Below are 18,161 nucleotides of genomic sequence, written 5' to 3'. Positions count from 1 at the left end.
ATTAACTCTATGGTTTTCCTTGTCCTTAATGAAACTAAATTGTAATAGAATCAAATTACATTGAAAACAAACTAATAAATAACACAAAGAGAGAATCGGTGAAGAGTAACCAATAACGTCAAATAGGCCCTAATGAATAATCAATAACGAATTCATCGTGTTGTCAGAATCATCATAAGTCACCGAAAAACCAGTTTGCGAACCACCCGAGATCCAGTAAGTTGAATCAGAATAGCAACAGATGCTTTTCTCAGCTCCAACTTATTTCCAATCCCTGACTAGCCAAGAACGCTGGCGTTACATCGGAAACGCTGGGGTGCAGAGACCAGACGACGACGCGACGCAAACGGCATTCACAATGACGACAACGCAACGCAAGCAAGCATGTGAGAAGGTACAACGACTCCCAAAGAGCACAAAATATTGTTGAATGAACGCGAGCGTAACGTTCGGATCGTCGTTTGTCGGCTTCAGTTAGTCAGTGGACTTCAACGCGAGCGGTGGTGCGATCCTGTGCGTGCCGAGTATTTCTCCGGGCGGTTTGTACCTGTATGCATTGTGGTCGATGGCATAGAGCGCGGTCTGAGGCGTGAGAAAATATCCCATATTTGTACTAGTGGCGGGCGTGTTTACGTTTCCATGTGTCGAGTGTGGGCCTTTGGCATAAAATTCACCGAAGAAGATATTTAATCGTTATCAATTTGGGATCTACCTGTGGATACATCATCGAATGCTGTGAAACGAGGAAAATTCGCAAACAACTCAACAACGGTGTACTGAAGTGCCTGAAGAGAAAGAAGTGCATTGAATAAAAAAAAAAAGATTTGATAATCGTTCGGCTCATATAACATACACAAATTGATAATAATCATCCTGAAACGTGCTGAACACGACCGGTGGGGCATTGGAGAGTTACTGTTTGGAGTTATTCTGCGAACAAAACGAGAAAAAACAAGTGATTCTAAGGATGATGCATCAAACAAGTGTGGCAATTTGATGCCGATGTGATTTGCGGTTGGCCGGAGATGAACTAAGCAAGAAGGTATTTCAGATTATACATTGAAGCTAATTACATGCAGCAGCGGTTGTATTCTTTATCTGAGATGAACAGGTTGTTTCATTGAGCTGTTTTTATTGCATTTATAAGGATCATGACGAAGCATCCCTTGTAATCTTATATAATAAAAATATCTAGAAAAATAAAATGTAACGTAATAATAAATGTACACTGTATAATAAGTAAAACTTGGTAAGGTTTCGCCTATATAGGGTGACGGGTTCGATTCCTGATTGGCCCAGAATTTTCGTAATGAAAATTTCCTTGATAAGAGTATGTAGATTTTGAATCACTAGCGTGCTTTTTTCGTGGCGCGTCTACTCAGTGCACGACTCGACCGCTCCAGGGTTAATAATTGGGGAAGTGCTTATATAACACTAACATGCGGAGCAAGCTTTGTCCTAGTGAGGACGTACGTCAACAAAAATAAGAAGAAGAGACTGGATGCGATTGAAACAATTATTCGTCTATCTGCTGAAAAAAAACATTAATGTAGCCAATATGTGAAGAGTATAGAAAATTTATCTAATGTACATACGGTCTGTCTGCAGCGGGCGAGCGAATACATCATCAATTCAGATAACATTTTGGCAATTTCTGCGCCAACTTATCCCAGAATAGTAAATTCGGTTATTTTTTACAAAAAAAACCTACTTCAAGTCATTTGCTCAGTAATAGGTCCTGAGCCTCGAATCAGCAAAATTGTTTGGACAGAAAATTGCTTCACATGTCTGTCTTCAGAAAGAGCTGCGAGGCTCAAAATTCCTTTCTTAGCGCATTTTTTGCTTATATATAAGTAGCCCAGTGCCAAAGGATGGTATAAAAACTTTCAGCACTTGCGATCAGACCGGGAGATGAACTCAGTTGCCTATTGTGTGACCGCCTGCGTTACAACAAAGCTGAGAAACACACCCCATCGTTCTAGTTTTTATTCCCTCTTAAAGTTGGTGGACACTCGATAACACTCTGTTTCTTAGTTTAACATCCATAGCTTCCACTAGACAACGAAACGTCTTCATAGAATATAGCTGTCTGGAATATGTATAATGCAACCCAGACAGAAGCATGGGAACAACACGATGTTTACAGTCAGCCAAGCGTGAGATAACTCTCTGATAAAGAACCTGTTTCTCCGAAGTATTTTAGTCCGATCGGGGGTATCATTAGTCTGGACTGGGTTATAACACACGCAGGGAATATTCATTTGGCGCGCTAACCCGTATTTTGTAGCCATGGCCCATGGATGATCGTTCCGACCAACTCAACTGACTCTTTCAACTTGTTTCTCAAATGCATGCACCGCTTTCGTTGCACTTTTTCATTCATTCTTTGGTCATATCCCGCCTCACATTTATGTATGTCTGCGATACCCATGTCTGTCGATTAAAACCTCGCGCCACCCGGAATGAAGACGGATCGAGCAGAACGCAAATGTAAGAAAGGTCCACTTGGATGGCTCATGTTGTATAGTAGCTACCATCAAGTCAAACTCATTATGGGGTGAAAAAGCAACGGTCAAAGTAAAGAGAGCATTCGTATATTTGGTTTTCAGCATTTGCTTCCTGTATGAGGAATGAAAAGTTTACAATTGGTGTATGTTTTTGACATTTACGCAAATTTATGAAAGAGAGAACTACTAGTCATCACTAAATTGTCTCACATTTAACTAGTTAAAATGTATTTACATTAATTGTTTGTTTTTTTTTTTTTTTAATTTAGAAAAAAAATATTATCCTTAACCCTTTCCTTCTCACGACTTTGAACGACTATTTCAATGCTGAAGCGACTAGTCAGTTAAAATAAAACCTGGATGAGATAAAGGATGCATAGGAGCTGTCAGATATGTACTGAGTGACTGTTTGGGCTCGTTTGGAAGTTAACCATCAATGTTAACTACTTTTCCCGATCAGCCTAGATAGTTGTGTAGTGTCGGTAGCGGTTGTCTCATTTGACTAAGAATAACACTACAGACCGCCTGATCCAGTGGTAAGAGTCCACTAAACAGGTGACCCCAAATTCATGGTGTTATGCGGCTTTATGCTTACCGTGCCAAGGAATGAATGGTTAGGGGGTCTAATAAAAACCTAACAACAAACGGAGCCTGTGGAGAATTACGACGTCCTCCACAGTATTATGCCCTTACTGCTCTAACCAGAGCAATGGTGCAGTGGACCTTGCGTTTCTCCGAGATAATCAGTTGCACTTCTTAAGTCTCAAATTTGAGGCTAAATAAGGGCGGGATTATCCAAATGTTGTAAATTAGCTTACATTACTACCTATATGGTTTCGCTTATGCGTTTTCGCCATTGGCGTTTTTCAATTGACACCGATTTGGTTTGTCGTTGATGTTTCCTTTTTGTGTTGTGATTGTGAAGAGTGTAATCCTGTCTAGTTTGGGTAGTGGCTACGGCTAGGAAACCTCAGATCAATTTTCAGCTTAAAAAGCGGTGCGTAGCCCAAGTGGCTCTACTTAAAAAGTTCATTTTCGTAGGATAACTTCTGTATAGGTTACCTTGAAGTGTCGTGCCTCGAGCATGCTATATTTTAGAATATCGTTAACAGAATGTTTCAACCTTTTCTTATGGATGCCTTCAAGCAAGCTCTTGTATTCAGCAATTTTTCGTTGATATTCGGCAGTATTGCTACGATGATTACATCATCTGAATTAGCTCAAACATTAATTTGAGATGCTTCAGTTTGATGGATTACTTAGGTAGTACAGTTCATGGATAACTTAACATAGAATTGCACCTAACCAATCTCTGCATGAGCAGAATTTGTCATGAGTTGACTGATTGGAATGTGTCAGATGAGGAGTCTCCATTTGACCTTCTTTGCACTTTTGAGTCTTCCTTCGTAAAATTTGCGTATTCAGGCGTCCCTGCTCAACGAACTAGGAAACCTGTACTAATTGGTTGCGACCACATTTTATGAATAACTCGCTTCCATTGCTACTCCAAGAGAGTTTCATTGTGGTTTTGTACCTACAACGCCCTCCATTGTGGTATACCATAACTTTGAAAGAAGCTTGTCCTCTGCGGTCTGTGCGGACTGCAAGAGGTATTCCTGAATGGAACTCTGATCTGTTCAAGTTCAAAATATCTTCGAATAAACCATTCTTTTGTATAGTTACGAATCTCTAGCTTCCACTTGAGAATTATAGCTGTATAATCGACTTAGTGGGCCCTAAAAAGCTCTGCTTAATTCAAATCTTCAGGAGGAAATGGAGGTTTGTCCTATTTTTCTGCAGAGGAATTTGAGTATTTCAAACATGTGTTGAACTCTTGTAGTTTTCTATGGGGTATTTTCATGGCGTGAATTTACTTTGTAGTTTTACCCCGAAAGGGTGCGTGCGGTGTACAAAAATGGAATGAGTTTCAGATTTATCTGGTAACCTCGTTCTTTCTGAAATGCATGAAACGCATTGTCGATTCTCACTTCTGTGATGTTCGTCTGGCTGACATGCCTACTCATGTGAACTCACATGCCTCCCAATTTGGGATGTCCACAGTGACTCTTTTACACAAAGTTGTATATGTTTTCAAGAAAGTACTCGCTCAAACGCAGGTTTGGCGGTAATTTCTTGAATATTGAGGATGCTTTCGATGACGTGCCTTTCAATGTCATATTGAAAGTCGCATGATGTCACAAGCTACCTCTTTTTACGCTTATGCGTTTTACAGTGTCCTTTTCAGGGCACTTAATAAACCCATTGTGGTATGGGCTATGAGCTCTCATTGCGCTTATGCGTTCATTCCCTCTTCTAGGGTACCCCTTCCTATTTCATCACCTTTCCCTTTCCTAATCCCATTCCATCCCTTGTCCCCTTCTCCCTCAGGTAAATGATGAAATAGGCTTATATGTATGGCGATGGCACAAATGTCCCAAATGGAGGATAACGTGCCTCTGGAGCCGGCCTTCTGATACCTGATACCTGATACCTGATAGTCTGGGATATCAATTTGTAGGCGGCATTCAGAATTGTGATCGCTCGGAAGTTCTCACACTCCAACTTGTCACCTTCCTTGTAGATGGGGCAAATGACCCCTACCTTCCACTCCTCTGGTAACTGTTCGGTCTCCCAGATCTGGAGTATTAGCAGCTGCAGGCAGGTGGCCAACTTTTGCGGACCCATCTTGATGAGTTCCGCTGCGATACCATCCTTACCAGTTGACTTATTGTTCTTGAGCTGCTGGATAGCTTCCTTAACTTCCCTCAAAGTGGGTGTTGGCTCATTGTTGCTCCCTGCTGTACAGACGTAGTCATTTATCCCGCTGCCTTGATCCACCCTGTCTACGTTCTCATTTAGATGTTCGTCGTAGTGCTGCTTCCACCTTTCGATCACGTCACGTCCGCCAGTCAAGATGCTCCCGTCCTTATCCCTGCACATTTCGGCGCACGGCACGAAGCCTTTGCGAGATGCGTTGAGCTTCTGGTAGAACTTCCGTGTTTCTTGTGAACGGCAAACCAGTTCCATTTATTCACATTCCGCTTCTTCCAGACGGCACTTTTCTCTCGAAAGAGACGGGTCTGCTGTTTCCGCGTTCTTTTATATCGCTCATTGCTGGCTGCTTTTATCGTACTACAGCAGTCCTCGAGAGGGGCTTCGTTGAGCTCGTCCTCGTGCCTCGAGATTCTGTGCGTATGCGGTTGCTTCAGTCGCTCCTGATTAAACCGAGGCGGCCGTCGGTACCGTACGTTAATGATCACAGAGAGTTTTTGGCGCATTTTTACCATCGCCAGGTAGCGATCAGAGTCGATGTTAGCACCACGTCGATAATGTCGGAAAGGTGCTGTCCGTTAATCAGGACGTAGTCAATTTGGGATTTCGTCTGCTGTGGTGATATTCAGACCGGATGTAACAATAAGGGAGGCTGTGCTGGAAATAGGTGCTACACGGCAAAAAATCCTTGTGATATCACATCACTTCCGCTGCACATCACTCGCGTCGTAAAAATGATGTACAAGTTACATCCTTTCCACACAGAAAATTAGCCGCCGTAGCTTGAAAGTGAGTCTAGCAATCTCTAGAACCGGAACGATTGATGATTCATATATAAGTAAAATATTGGCATGGATTCGTACACTGATCCGCTGATTGTGAAGCATATCCCTTGCCTCTCGGCTATTTACCCGAGTTACAAGGAAGGTGATAAATATGATACTGCTTCTAAGTATCTGCTGCAATGGGTTTGTTGACACATTCCAGTGCCAAGCAAGGTGTACATGGTATGTGTGATAATTATTGGAAAACGATGTATCCGAGTGAGATTACGTTCGAAAATAGATACATCGCCAGAAATTACGCGCCTGGATATTACAAAATTATTTGCTGTGTACGTATGGCCATGTTCTTAGAGGCGGCGAAATCAATTAGTCATAGGCCGTTTTGGTTCGCCTGCTGGTGGCCGCTGAATTTTCCAATCGTCGGTCTGAATTCCTCCTCCTGGCCTACCTAAGAGTTTAGATCTCCTACACTCTTAAAAAATTAGGAATTTACACGTGACGTAAACCATCACCGTACGTAAATATTTCATGACCGAAATGCGAATTTGACTCAGTTTTACATCCATCATGTAAGTTCGAGTTCGATGGCTTGCTCAACTTTATTTGTTTGTGATAGAAAACGTAAATTTGTGTGAAACGTGCCGCTCCTTTTATGTGCATCCAAGAGAACTTAAATTTAAACGAATTTTGCTAAGAGTGTGGTCACAAAACAGTCACTGCAGCATAAGTAGGGGTTGCGCAGTAAGTCACAGTGACTTCTGTGCAACAACCCTTACATGCGCTGCCGGGACTGTTCTGTAACCATGTGTGTTGCCAATATTTAATGGCACGCTGTAGATCCATTTTGAACACAAATGGATAAATGGTATAAATTAAATCATCTACTTATTCCGTCCGAAGTTTCTCAAGAAAGTCATTTGGGGCTACTTTTTTTACTTTGCATAAACGACCTGTGCAATATAAACCGAATCCGAAAACTGTTATTTTATTTGCATGGTAATTTTCTGAACCACCATTTCAAAACTGGGTGTATTTACTCTTCGGTGAGATTACCAAGTTTAAGGAACGGATATAATTGCGGGAAATTTAAAAAAAAAACATGTCGTACACTAGATCGAATTGATTCCTCATATTCGACTATTCTATGGTAATGCATATTTCGAAGCGCTTGAATATCATTTTAGGTATCATGATTGATACTAATACAGCGACAGTAGGGTCCAAATAATCTTAGTGGTAAACGCGCGGGATATCAGCACGGTCATGCTGAGAGTGTTAAATTCGATTTCCGGTCGGTTCAGAAACCTCTGGTAATGGTAATTTCCCTCAGTTCCTGTTAAATCATAGAATATGTTCGTGCCTGTCATCACATTATGTACACTTGCAAAAGAGTCAATGGTAAAGGAAGCTCTTAGGGTCGATTTCTTCACCTCGCACACTGTTGCGGATGGCCCAAAAACGTGATCGAAATTGTTTTCACCATGAAAACATGATTTTTGATCGTTGGTGTCTTCGGCAAAGTTTTTCTATAAAATAAGCCCTAATTTATGGAAACATCACTTTTGCGATCAATCCCTCTAAAAGTGAGATTCGATTTCTATCTTTTTTGTTTGTAAACTAAAAAAATATGTTTGTTCAGAGAAGTTGTAGACAACTTTACTAGAAATAACTTTGCTGAACATACAAATTTTCTATCTATCTATCTATTCTAACTTTTTCTATGATTTTTTCACAATTACCAAATGTTTTGCCATATTAAAACTCGTAACTTTTTCAAAGAAAGTATATATCTGTCTCTCATATTTATCATTTTATTGAAAATTTTACTTTAAAAAATGCGTATGTTTGACATGCCCATTTGTTAACTTTCGCACGTTTTCGCAGACCAGGATTTCCACATTTGAAAATATGAAACGAGTTTTATCTATTGCAAATATAGTCAGTTTTAGCCTGATTTCGCCTGTATATTAAAATACACATACTAGAAATGACTATCATTATAAAAGGTGTCATTGTAAAATGATCAACATATCAAAAAACGCACTCAGTGCTTTTCTTACTTGATTTTCCCACATAAACACGCAAAACCGTTTTTACAGATTCACACTCGGCAAGCCTCGTTGGATAAATGTACGACTCGTGCTGAAAAAATCAACTTTTTGCAACTCGTTACATAAATAACTATTATCTGTTAATATAAACACATTTCATTGATTACTGTCATCATTAAATGTATTGCTTATCGTACTAATTTGAGAACCACTGTTTATCAGAAAAAAAAACTTAAATTTTATTGGAAAGTCATCTGATGCAGTTCCAAATGAATCTGTAAAAACGGTTTTGCGTGTTCATGTGGGAAAATCAAGTAAGAAAAGCACTGAGTGCGTTTTTTGATATGTTGATCATTTTACAATGATACATATTATAATGATAGTCATAGTATGTGAATTTTAATATACAGGCGAAATCAGGCTAAAACTGGCTATATTTGCAATAGATAAAACCCGTTCCATATTTTCAAATGTGGAAATCCTGGTCTGCGAAAACGTGCGAAAGTTAGCAAATAGGCATATCAAACATAAGCATTTGTTAAAGTAAAATTTTCAATAACATGATAAATATGAGAGACAGATATATACTTTCTTCGAGAAAGTTACGAGTTTAAATAAGGCAAAACATTTGCTGGAACATTTGGTAATTGTGAAAAATTCATAGAAAAAGTTATAAGCAAAAAAACTGATTTTTGGGGGTGCTTCATAAAAAACGCCTCAAATGTACATAAAAATCAAAAGATAGAAATTTTGTATGTTCGGCAAAGTTATTTCTAGTGAAATTGTCTACAACTTCTCTGAACAAACATATTTTTTTTAGTTTACAAACAAAAAAGAAAGAAATCGAATCTCACTTTTAGAGGGATTAATCACAAAAGTGATGTTTCCATAAATTAGGGCTTATTTTATAGAAAAACTTTGCCGAAGACACCAAAGGTCAAAAATCATGTTTTCATGGTCAAAACAATTTCGATCACGTTTTTGGGCCATCCGCAACAGTGTGCCTCGGTTTAACAAGTAAGCCAGAGTTACCCATATAGTTAAATCTGGTTTCACGCTTAAGCCAGGGTGATGAAATCACCCCTTAGTGCCAATAGAACACAAAGCTGAGAAGCAGACTTTTTAAGACAAGGATACGTACAATGCTTTCAGTGATCTATTCGCTTTTTGAAGGAAGCTTTGTCCCTGCTAAGACGTTATGCCAAGAAGCGAGTTATGCTTCTGCTCACATGCTAATGAAATTTAAAGGTTTAAAAATTTAGGGTTTGGCTAGTTCTCTAGGCAACATGATTAATCATCCTCTGATACAATGTTAATTTTGTTATTCAACCTTATATCACAACTGTGGGTTACATGGAGCAACAAAGCAGCACTTTTCAGTGTTTGGGTGTATCCTCATCCAGAGGTTGATGGAATGAAACATTCTTTCAAACCTTGAAGATTTATTTGATTTTTATTCTGAAGAGAACGCCTACACAATAAACAGTCTATCAATGCAGCTGTTGCATTTATTAGCATGCCAGAACAAGTTCGCATCAGCTATGAATGGAAATTAGTTGCCGAGTTCAACCTACGACGTCAACTCACGCTGTGGAATAAACCCCTCATGCTGCCATTCGTTCGCTCACACACCCCGAAAATACGCCACACCTCTATTAGAAATCGAAACTGAAATAGCGCATCTAAGATTTCGGATACAACGACATCGGGTTGCGCATTTGGCAATCATCATCAGCCACTCCAATTATGAGAAGCCGCCGACTGCCCCTCGCTCGCCAGATCAACGTCCAATAATGCAGTGGAAGAAGCCAAGCCAGAGCAACAGCAGCGCAGATACCGAAAGTGTGTGGCAAGTCGAAAATTGGCTGAACCCACGGTCTCCAAGAAACAAACACCCGAATTTTGGCCGTCTGTTTGGACGAAGAGGAAAATGACACAATATTCCAGTTACCAACGAGCAGCAGACTCATCGCGGCAATTGCATAAAATAATGATCTCAGAGATCACTACCTTGTCTCGTTTGCGGCTGCTTCCTAGATACGACCTGCGGATTAAATATTGGGCAAAGTGAAATTCACACTTATTCGAGCGTCGTACAAATATGAAAATGCCCCGCGGATCGCGCGTGTGTTTGCTCTCTAAATTGCACCCAAAATTGAGCAAAGTGTTTTCGCCGAAAGAAAGCTCCGATTGTTTTTCCGCTCAAAGATTTGCTTCCGCCGCCAAGAGTTCGACGTGTTATTTTCCCATAATTTTCGATGATTTTTATTTTATTGCCTCTCTGTCACCGGCTAGCTGCGTAGCGATATTGGTCGGAATTCCCATACTTACTGAGAAGCAATGACCGTTACGGATGTGTAAGAATTGGATGATCGCCGCTGTTCAGTTTGACCGTGAGTAACCTGCGGGACTGAACTTATCTCACTTCTTCCGACATCAAATAAATATATGACTTAAACATTTTTAAGTGATTCCGGCAATATACCTCAAGTGACACTTTTAAGTGTCCCAGAGTCCATTAGAATTGCAGAACAACCAGTTTAAAATAGTTTTGACTTTATCATGGCTTTCAAAAACTCTTCTGGACTAATATGCTAAGTATTTGCGAAACAGCATTCGAGTTAGAAATTTGAACGAAGAATTTGATTAAAAATATCTACGTGAGGTTGAGTTGAATTTCGAATATGCAGTCAGAAGATTTGCAACATCCTGGTATTAGAATGGGCCTTATTTTGCGAAATTTCTCCGGGGTATGATTTCCTAAGTGGAAAGTGACGTACTGGTCGAAATAAATGAGCTGTGCAAAAATGAGCGATTTTGGTTGATATTTAGAGGTGGCGCAAAGGGTTTAAGTGGAATTTATGCTAAAACTTACACTCAAAAACCAAATCAAACCAAATTTTCAAACATAACTTTTCTAGACTAAATTGGTGATTGTAGAATCCAGGAGAGCCAAATTTGACATCCAAATTGAGATGTCTCTACTGGTTTTCGAGATATTGAAAAAAAATGTCCTATTGTAGGTTGTTTTTCGGGTTGGACACTATAATTGGCATTTCCAGCATTTCGAAGGAACCCTCCGGGGGTGCCTTCCCGCCTTACCCATGGCTACCGTGTAGGCGTGTAGGCGTCAATCCAGGGATTCGTGTTGGATGATTGGCAGGGATTATCGAAACATGTCCAGTTCATTTACGCGCCCTAATATTCTTGTTCAGTGCCAGTTTAGTCGCCTTGTGAGCATTACTTTGCTCTGTTATACCCTCATAGGTACGGGTTTTTTTTTGCATCCTACTCTATTGGCTCTTAGTCAGGATGGTAGGAGTCGTACCGATGAGTATAGAATTGAACGAAGCGAGGCCTACAGGGCGGCTAAACTGGCACTGAATAAAGAGATTAAGACACGTAAGCGGGCGTGCTACGAAAATCTCTGCCAGGCAGCCACCACGACCCCATGGGGTGATTCCTACAGAGTAGTCATGGCCAGAACGAAGGGCGCGTCAGCACCCCCAGAACGCTCCCCAGAGATGCTGCAGATGATCGTGGAAACGCTGTTCCTGCGTCACGATACAAGACCATGGGCCCCCGTTTCCTATAGCCAAACCGGCCATAGCGAGGTAGCCCCGGTGACGAACAACGTACTCATTGCAATAGCGAAGTCGCTTAACCTTTTGGAGCCGATTTTTCTCACCGCTGTCGACGCAACCTCGCTTGTGTCGAACACGTTTGTTATGCTCGGTTTCATCGCCGGGGTCATATATGACCCCTCCGGCTCCAAAGGGTTAAGTTGAACAAGGCTCCGGTTTCGGACGGTATCCCGACATTAGCCATCAAGACGGCCATCGAGGCTAAAGCTGACATGTTCAGAATGGCTATGCAGATGTGCCTAGACAGAGGCTAATTTTCGGGGAGGTGGAAAAGGCAAAGATTGGTTCTACTGCCCAAACCCGGGAATCCACCTGCCGACCCGTCGGCATACAGACCTATCTGTCTGCTGGACACCGCTGGAAAACTGTTGATCATTTTGTCGAGGCTGATGGTCTATACCGAGAAACCCGATGACTCCGATCTCTCGGATAACCAGTTCGGCTTCCGGAAGGGTCGATCGACGGTGGACGCTATTAGGGCGGTAACCAAAACGGCCGAGATAGCGCTCCAAAAGAAGTGAACAGGAATCCGCTATTGCGCGGTCGTCACGCTGGACGTTAAAAATGCGTTCAACGACGTCAGCTGGGCCACCATTGAGTGCGCAATACACCACTTAGGAGTCCCGGTTAGCCTATGCCGGATATTGGAGAGCTACTGCCAGAATAGGGTGCTAATCTATGACAACGTAGAATATGCCTGCAAAAAGGCAAGCATGGCGATAATGGCATTGTCAAAGATAATGTGAAATAGCTCGGCAATAGTCTCGAGTAAGCGTAAGCTGCTGGCGGCAGTAGCGGTCTCCATACTACGGTATGGCGCCGCTGCATGGTCGAAGGCGCTAGTGGTTAACCGAATCGTGAAGCGACTTGAGAGTACCCACAGGCTGATGTGCCTTAGGGTGGTGAGCGCATACCGCACGGTCTCAAAGGACGTGGTATGTGTGCTAGCGGGCATGATGCCCATAGCTTTAGTGGTGGCAGAGGACGAAGAATGTTTCGAGCGACGCGGCATAAGAGGCGCGAGGCATATCGCCAGAACCTCGTCTATGCTGAAGTGGCAGAGGGAATGGGATTGCTTCAGCAAGGGTAGATGGACACACTGGCTCATACCGAGCATGTCCAAGTGGACGAGCAGGCCCCATGGCGAGGTGAATATTCACTTGACTCAATTTCTGTTGGGTCATGGGTGCTTTAGGTGGTATCTGCGCAGATTCGGACATGCAGGCTCCTCCGCATGTCCGGAGTGTGCAGACTGCGACGAGACCGCGGAGTATGTGCTCTTCGAATGTCCACGTTTCGTGGAGCAAAGGTCGAGTATGCAGGAGGATGCGGTAGAGATATTACGCCTGACAACAGTGTTGAAAGGATGTGTATGGGGACGGACAAGTGGGACTCCGTTACTTCTACGGTTTCTCGAATCATACTTGAACTACAGAGTAAATGGCGAGCCGAACAACAGCTAGTTGAGTTGGCCCCCCTTCCCCATCCAGGAGCTTGAGTTCAATGGGTAGGCTAAGTATTAGCCAGGACCCGAGCCTCCAGGGGAGAGTGAACAACTTAAGGCGGTAGCTGGTGGAACGCTTACGATTAGAGTGTACTTATGTACGCTTCCCTCCCTTCTCGAAGTCATCCCTAACGGGCGTACCGCGAAGGTAAGGAAGAGAGAATGAGTTTTTAGTGGGTCGATCCCCACATCACCCGAGGAACCACCTCTTGGGTATCTGTTGCAGATTTTCTCATTCTATTAAAAAAAAATTATCATCAGTTATTCAACCTTTAATCAAACAATTTTTTACAGCTGACCCAAGCATGTTTTCGTGAAGTCCACATCGCTTCTTCAGCCCCAATACACACTTAGTTTAACTTGTGTTCTTGACTATGTATTCAGACACAACAAGTAATGCTCTTGTTTGAGAATATGTATACGATTGGGTGTGGTGTAGGTGCTAAGGTGAGTGACTATAAATCAGGAGGTCCGAGTTCAATTCCCAGTTTTCCCACAGATTAATTTAAACATTCCTTAACATCTCTCTGGAAATAGGCGCAGCTAATGGTAAAAAATAGGCTCACGAAAGTGTGTTTATTTTACTTTTACGCAATTAATTAATTTAATTGATTACTGATTGAGTGCATATTAGGCCTTAAATCTGCCTTCCAATGAACCTCATATCAGCTAAAAGTTGAATAAAATCACCCAAAGTTAGATGTTTAGGAGCTGAATAAAGGATTGTAACTCTTGTGCTCAGCTGATTTGAAATAGTTGGAGAAACGTTTAGTATCAAATTGTTACCTGGGAAACTCCCACGTCTTGAGTCCTTAGAAATCTGGATCGTCTGCCAGGCCTTTCCGGTTGTTATAGGTCCAACTTCTTGAGCCCATGCCACGTCTTCTCCACTCTATCTTGGTACGCTTAGGAAATAATCCTTGGCTCCCACCTAAGCATAACCTCACTGCAGTTAGAATGACAACAGTGTCCACGCTGCATCAACAGTTAAGCACTCTACTTTTAGCTGTCGGTCTTTGTCATCAACTGACCCAAGCAAGCATGAGGTTGAAATTTTTGTGAAAGCCAGAGTTATGTTGGACGCTCCTTCCAGGTTGTTGATCCCAAATGTGGTAGCCCAAATTGCATAATTTCATCTCTATACCATTCGAAATTCCGAGCTGTTACATAAGTTGCTGATTGTTTCCCTTGAACAAGCTATAGTTTAATTGATCATAGGCCCAGTCCGAACAAGCAGATTTTCCATTAATCCAAATTAGATAAATTACTATCATTTGCTATTGTTATGTAGCGATATTCAAAACACACTTCAGCGTAGTCTTCTGTTTGCATACGAGTTTTTTTTTCTGCAATGGTGGTGAGAAAAATATATCATTGGACGCTTAATTTTCACCTACTTCTTCAGCTCTGCCATACAAAAGCGTGAATATCACATGTTGGTCTCCGGTGTTCCTCCCGTATGCAGTGAGTGAGTGCCCCTTGATCAAATGGTCGCGTGGTTAGAGATGATGATGATGTTTGGTGTTTGAAATGTCTACATTTGATTTTCGGTCAGCCAGTGGAACGAACTCCTTTCCATCACGCTTGATCCATTAGACGTGATGGTGCCTGACTTGGCTTGCTTCCGCCTCATGCATTGAACCATGGCAGAAGCACCAAGATGGCAAATTAATTATTATTGAAATTATATAAATCAACGCATCCTGCCGCAAATTGCCACAGCCGAAGGCATTTTATTAGATGGATATAAACCAGATCAGCTTGGGAATAATAAGCGTAGCTTGGTTATCAAGGGATGGGAAAGGTTATAGGTATTTTCGAACGGAGTCTATTTTTGTTCAATAAAAAATCACAAACTCACGTAGCGTCAACATACATATCTAGAAATGTATGCAACCATTAGTGATCAGGAGAATGCAATTGGTTTAGTCCTTTTCAAAACTCGATTAGGAACTTATAATTTTTCACTGTTTTTTTTCCTGCCTACAGACGTGGGTGTGTTCATATATTTATTAAAATAAATCAGAATTCGCATTAATAGTTTCATGTAATGTGAGATCTCTACTTTGACATGCTCTGCATACGCCACTATGGATTTATGCATCTGCTATTAAAATAAATTTCTGGATAATTTATTATAATGGTAGCTGTCCCCTGGCCAGTAGTCAGAGACATATTTTCACCGCAGTTTACAACGATGCATCTTTTATGCATTCTCAACGATGACAGGCTTCGTCAATGGCACACTAATAGACTTTCTCGATGATCGCTCAATCGATGTATTAATTGCTGAAAGACAAACCAGTCCAGCACTAAGTAGACCTCTTATTATCTATGATCGTATAATCGTTTCTTTCTATCAATGGATTAGTAGACGACAGGCGATGGATCATGCCTGCGAATGACGAATAGCAAAAGAAAAACGCAATATCAAAGACTTTTTTTAACGTTCCAAGCGTATTTTAATAAAAAACGCGCTTAAACAGGCAGTATAAAAACACATCACTTTCCGCGAGGGATGGATCCATGCTGATCGGACATGTAGGTAAATCAATAACACGAAATTTGATCGAACAAGTCAGCTTTCGTCGGTTGGGGTGAAAAGAAACACGCAACACCTAAACAAAAAACGGAAGAAGTGCAAAGAAAGCTAATAATTGAAGATGTTGACTGTAGCAAACATGCGGTATACAGTTTCATGTGTACCTACCTGCTCTGAGCTCCGGCCATGTGACCCTAATGCCACGCGGTGTAATAAAGCTGTACAAGTTGTGTTGAAGTGATCAGAGCGGAAATGTACTTGTTCAAGCAAACGCACAACAAATCTTGGCCATGTTCGGTGCTGTACGGGTGTGTGAACATGTGAACAACGGCACGATTCCGTGATTTTCCAACAGGGCAGAGCAAAGGATTGAACAGAAATCGGAAAACCACAAGTTGTGATACATTGGAAAAGTATACGTGATGCAATTTAGAAAAACTGATTGAAGAAAGCTCGTGGAACTCCACCATCATTACCAGTAGTGCACCACAGATTTCATACAACATTTACTGATTGCCTTTATTGAATACGATAAGAATAATTACGTCTTCTTGGACCGGTTGGATGACTCTCGACCGACATCCTGATGACGTGACCTGCCCACCGTGGCCTCCCGATTTACGCGATGTGGACGATGGTTGGTTCTCTCAGTAGCGGATGCAGTTCGTGGCTCATTAGCCATCTCCAATTTCCGTCTTCCATCTGCACTCCGCTGTAGATGATACGCAGCACCTTCCGTTCGAAAACTCCAAGGGCGCCTTGGTCCTCTGCACGTAGGGTCCATGTGTCGTGCCCATAGAGGACGACCGGTCTAATCAGCGTTTTGTAGATAGTTAACTTTGTGATTATAGGATTCGACTGGATGACTGTTGATTTTTCCTAGAGAATTTCGGCTTGCAATCTGATAAATTGCGTTCTCCGGAGAGAAAACAGATGCACAGATGGATCGAGAAACCAATACAATGATGCGAGACACACAACACAAGATGACACCGTCGGCTAATACCAGTACACACGGATAAACAGCTGATCAGTAGAGGCGACCATCTGCACCGGCAGGTAGTACCCGTGCGCCAGTTAGGGATTTCCCAAATCCGATCGGAACGAATGGCCCAAACGTGTACCAGACGGCGTGCCCAATTTCAACCCGACAGTTTTAAATTTGAACAAAATTGTGTAACTTGTTGATTAGCGTGTCGAGTGAGTTTGTGTAATGTAGTTTTATGTGTTTAATGTTAATTTGTGCCAATTTTAATAAAATATTTAGGCCCTGAAGATGGTCCATTAGCCGGACCGAAACGTCGGCGATGTTAAACAATTAATCAACGCAATTTATCAGACTGCAAGCCGAAATTCTCTAGGAAAAGTTAACTTCGTGTTACGGCGAACTTTATTCGATCGTAGAGTTTTGCGGAGTCCAAAGTAGCCACGATTTCCTGCCACAATGCGCCTCTGAATTTCTCTACTGTTGTCGTTGTCGGCGGTCACCAGTGAGCCCAAGTACACGAATTCTTCAACCGCCTCGATTTTATCACCGTCGATATAAATTCGTGGTGGCGGGTGCGGTGATTCCTCCCTGAAGCCCTTTGCCATCATGTACTTTGTCTTCGACACATTAATGACTAATCCGATTCGCCTGGCTTCACTCTTTAGTCGGATGTGCGTTTCCGCCATCATCTCAAATTTACGAGCAATAACATAATAGCACTTCCACAGTGGTGTCCGGCCATTTGGCCGAATGCCGTTTGGCCGAATGTCGTTTAGCCGAATGCCGTTTGGCCGAATGTCGTTTGGCCGAACGCCATTTGGCCGAATGCCATTTGGCCGAATGGGTCGTTTGGCCGAATGCCGTTTGGCCGAATTATGATCAAAGCATCCAGAGGAAGTTGTTGACATCCTAACTACCAATGTGATCATCAGAAATATTTCCTTCTTTTAATCATAGGCTATTCTTTCTAGTTTTGACTTTCAGGGATTAGTTGCCGTTGAAACTGCCAATATTTTATCAACGATTTTTACTTCTTCGAATCATAGGCTGTTCTTTTGAGTTATACTTGAGTTATACTTGAGTTATACTGAGCATACAGATGACCATTTCGAAACTTTGCATCTTGAGTAAGATAATTAGATGTAGAAAACTGATTGCAGGATGGTCCAAAGCAGTATTGAATCAAGTATAAGTTTCTGCATTTAAAAAATGAGTCAGTTTATTGGTGTCAATCTTGCTAGCTTGTCGCAAACTCTTTTGCGTAGCTACATTAATAGTACACTGCAGCCATTTGCCACATTCAATTCATAGGCATAAGAAGAAAACCATGGATCCAACACACCCTAAGATGGCATAATGGATCCGTTT

At 41.8% G+C, this 18,161-nt stretch overlaps 1 protein-coding gene across 1 annotated transcript in view; it reads left to right on the top strand.

Annotated features, from left to right (window-relative positions):
- The first annotated feature begins 235 nt into the window (after positions 1–235).
- LOC109418463 (uncharacterized) overlaps positions 236–18,161 on the top strand; it is a 55,165-nt gene continuing 37,239 nt past the window's right edge. Inside the window, 1 exon segment of the mRNA XM_062851982.1 lies at positions 236–1,042. The gene's annotated coding sequence lies outside the window, so the exon portion shown is untranslated.

This window comes from Aedes albopictus, chromosome 2, assembly GCF_035046485.1.
Source record: "Aedes albopictus strain Foshan chromosome 2, AalbF5, whole genome shotgun sequence".
In the NCBI taxonomy this organism is placed as follows: Eukaryota; Metazoa; Arthropoda; class Insecta; order Diptera; family Culicidae; genus Aedes; species Aedes albopictus.
This window is presented reverse-complemented; position numbering and strand designations above follow the sequence as displayed.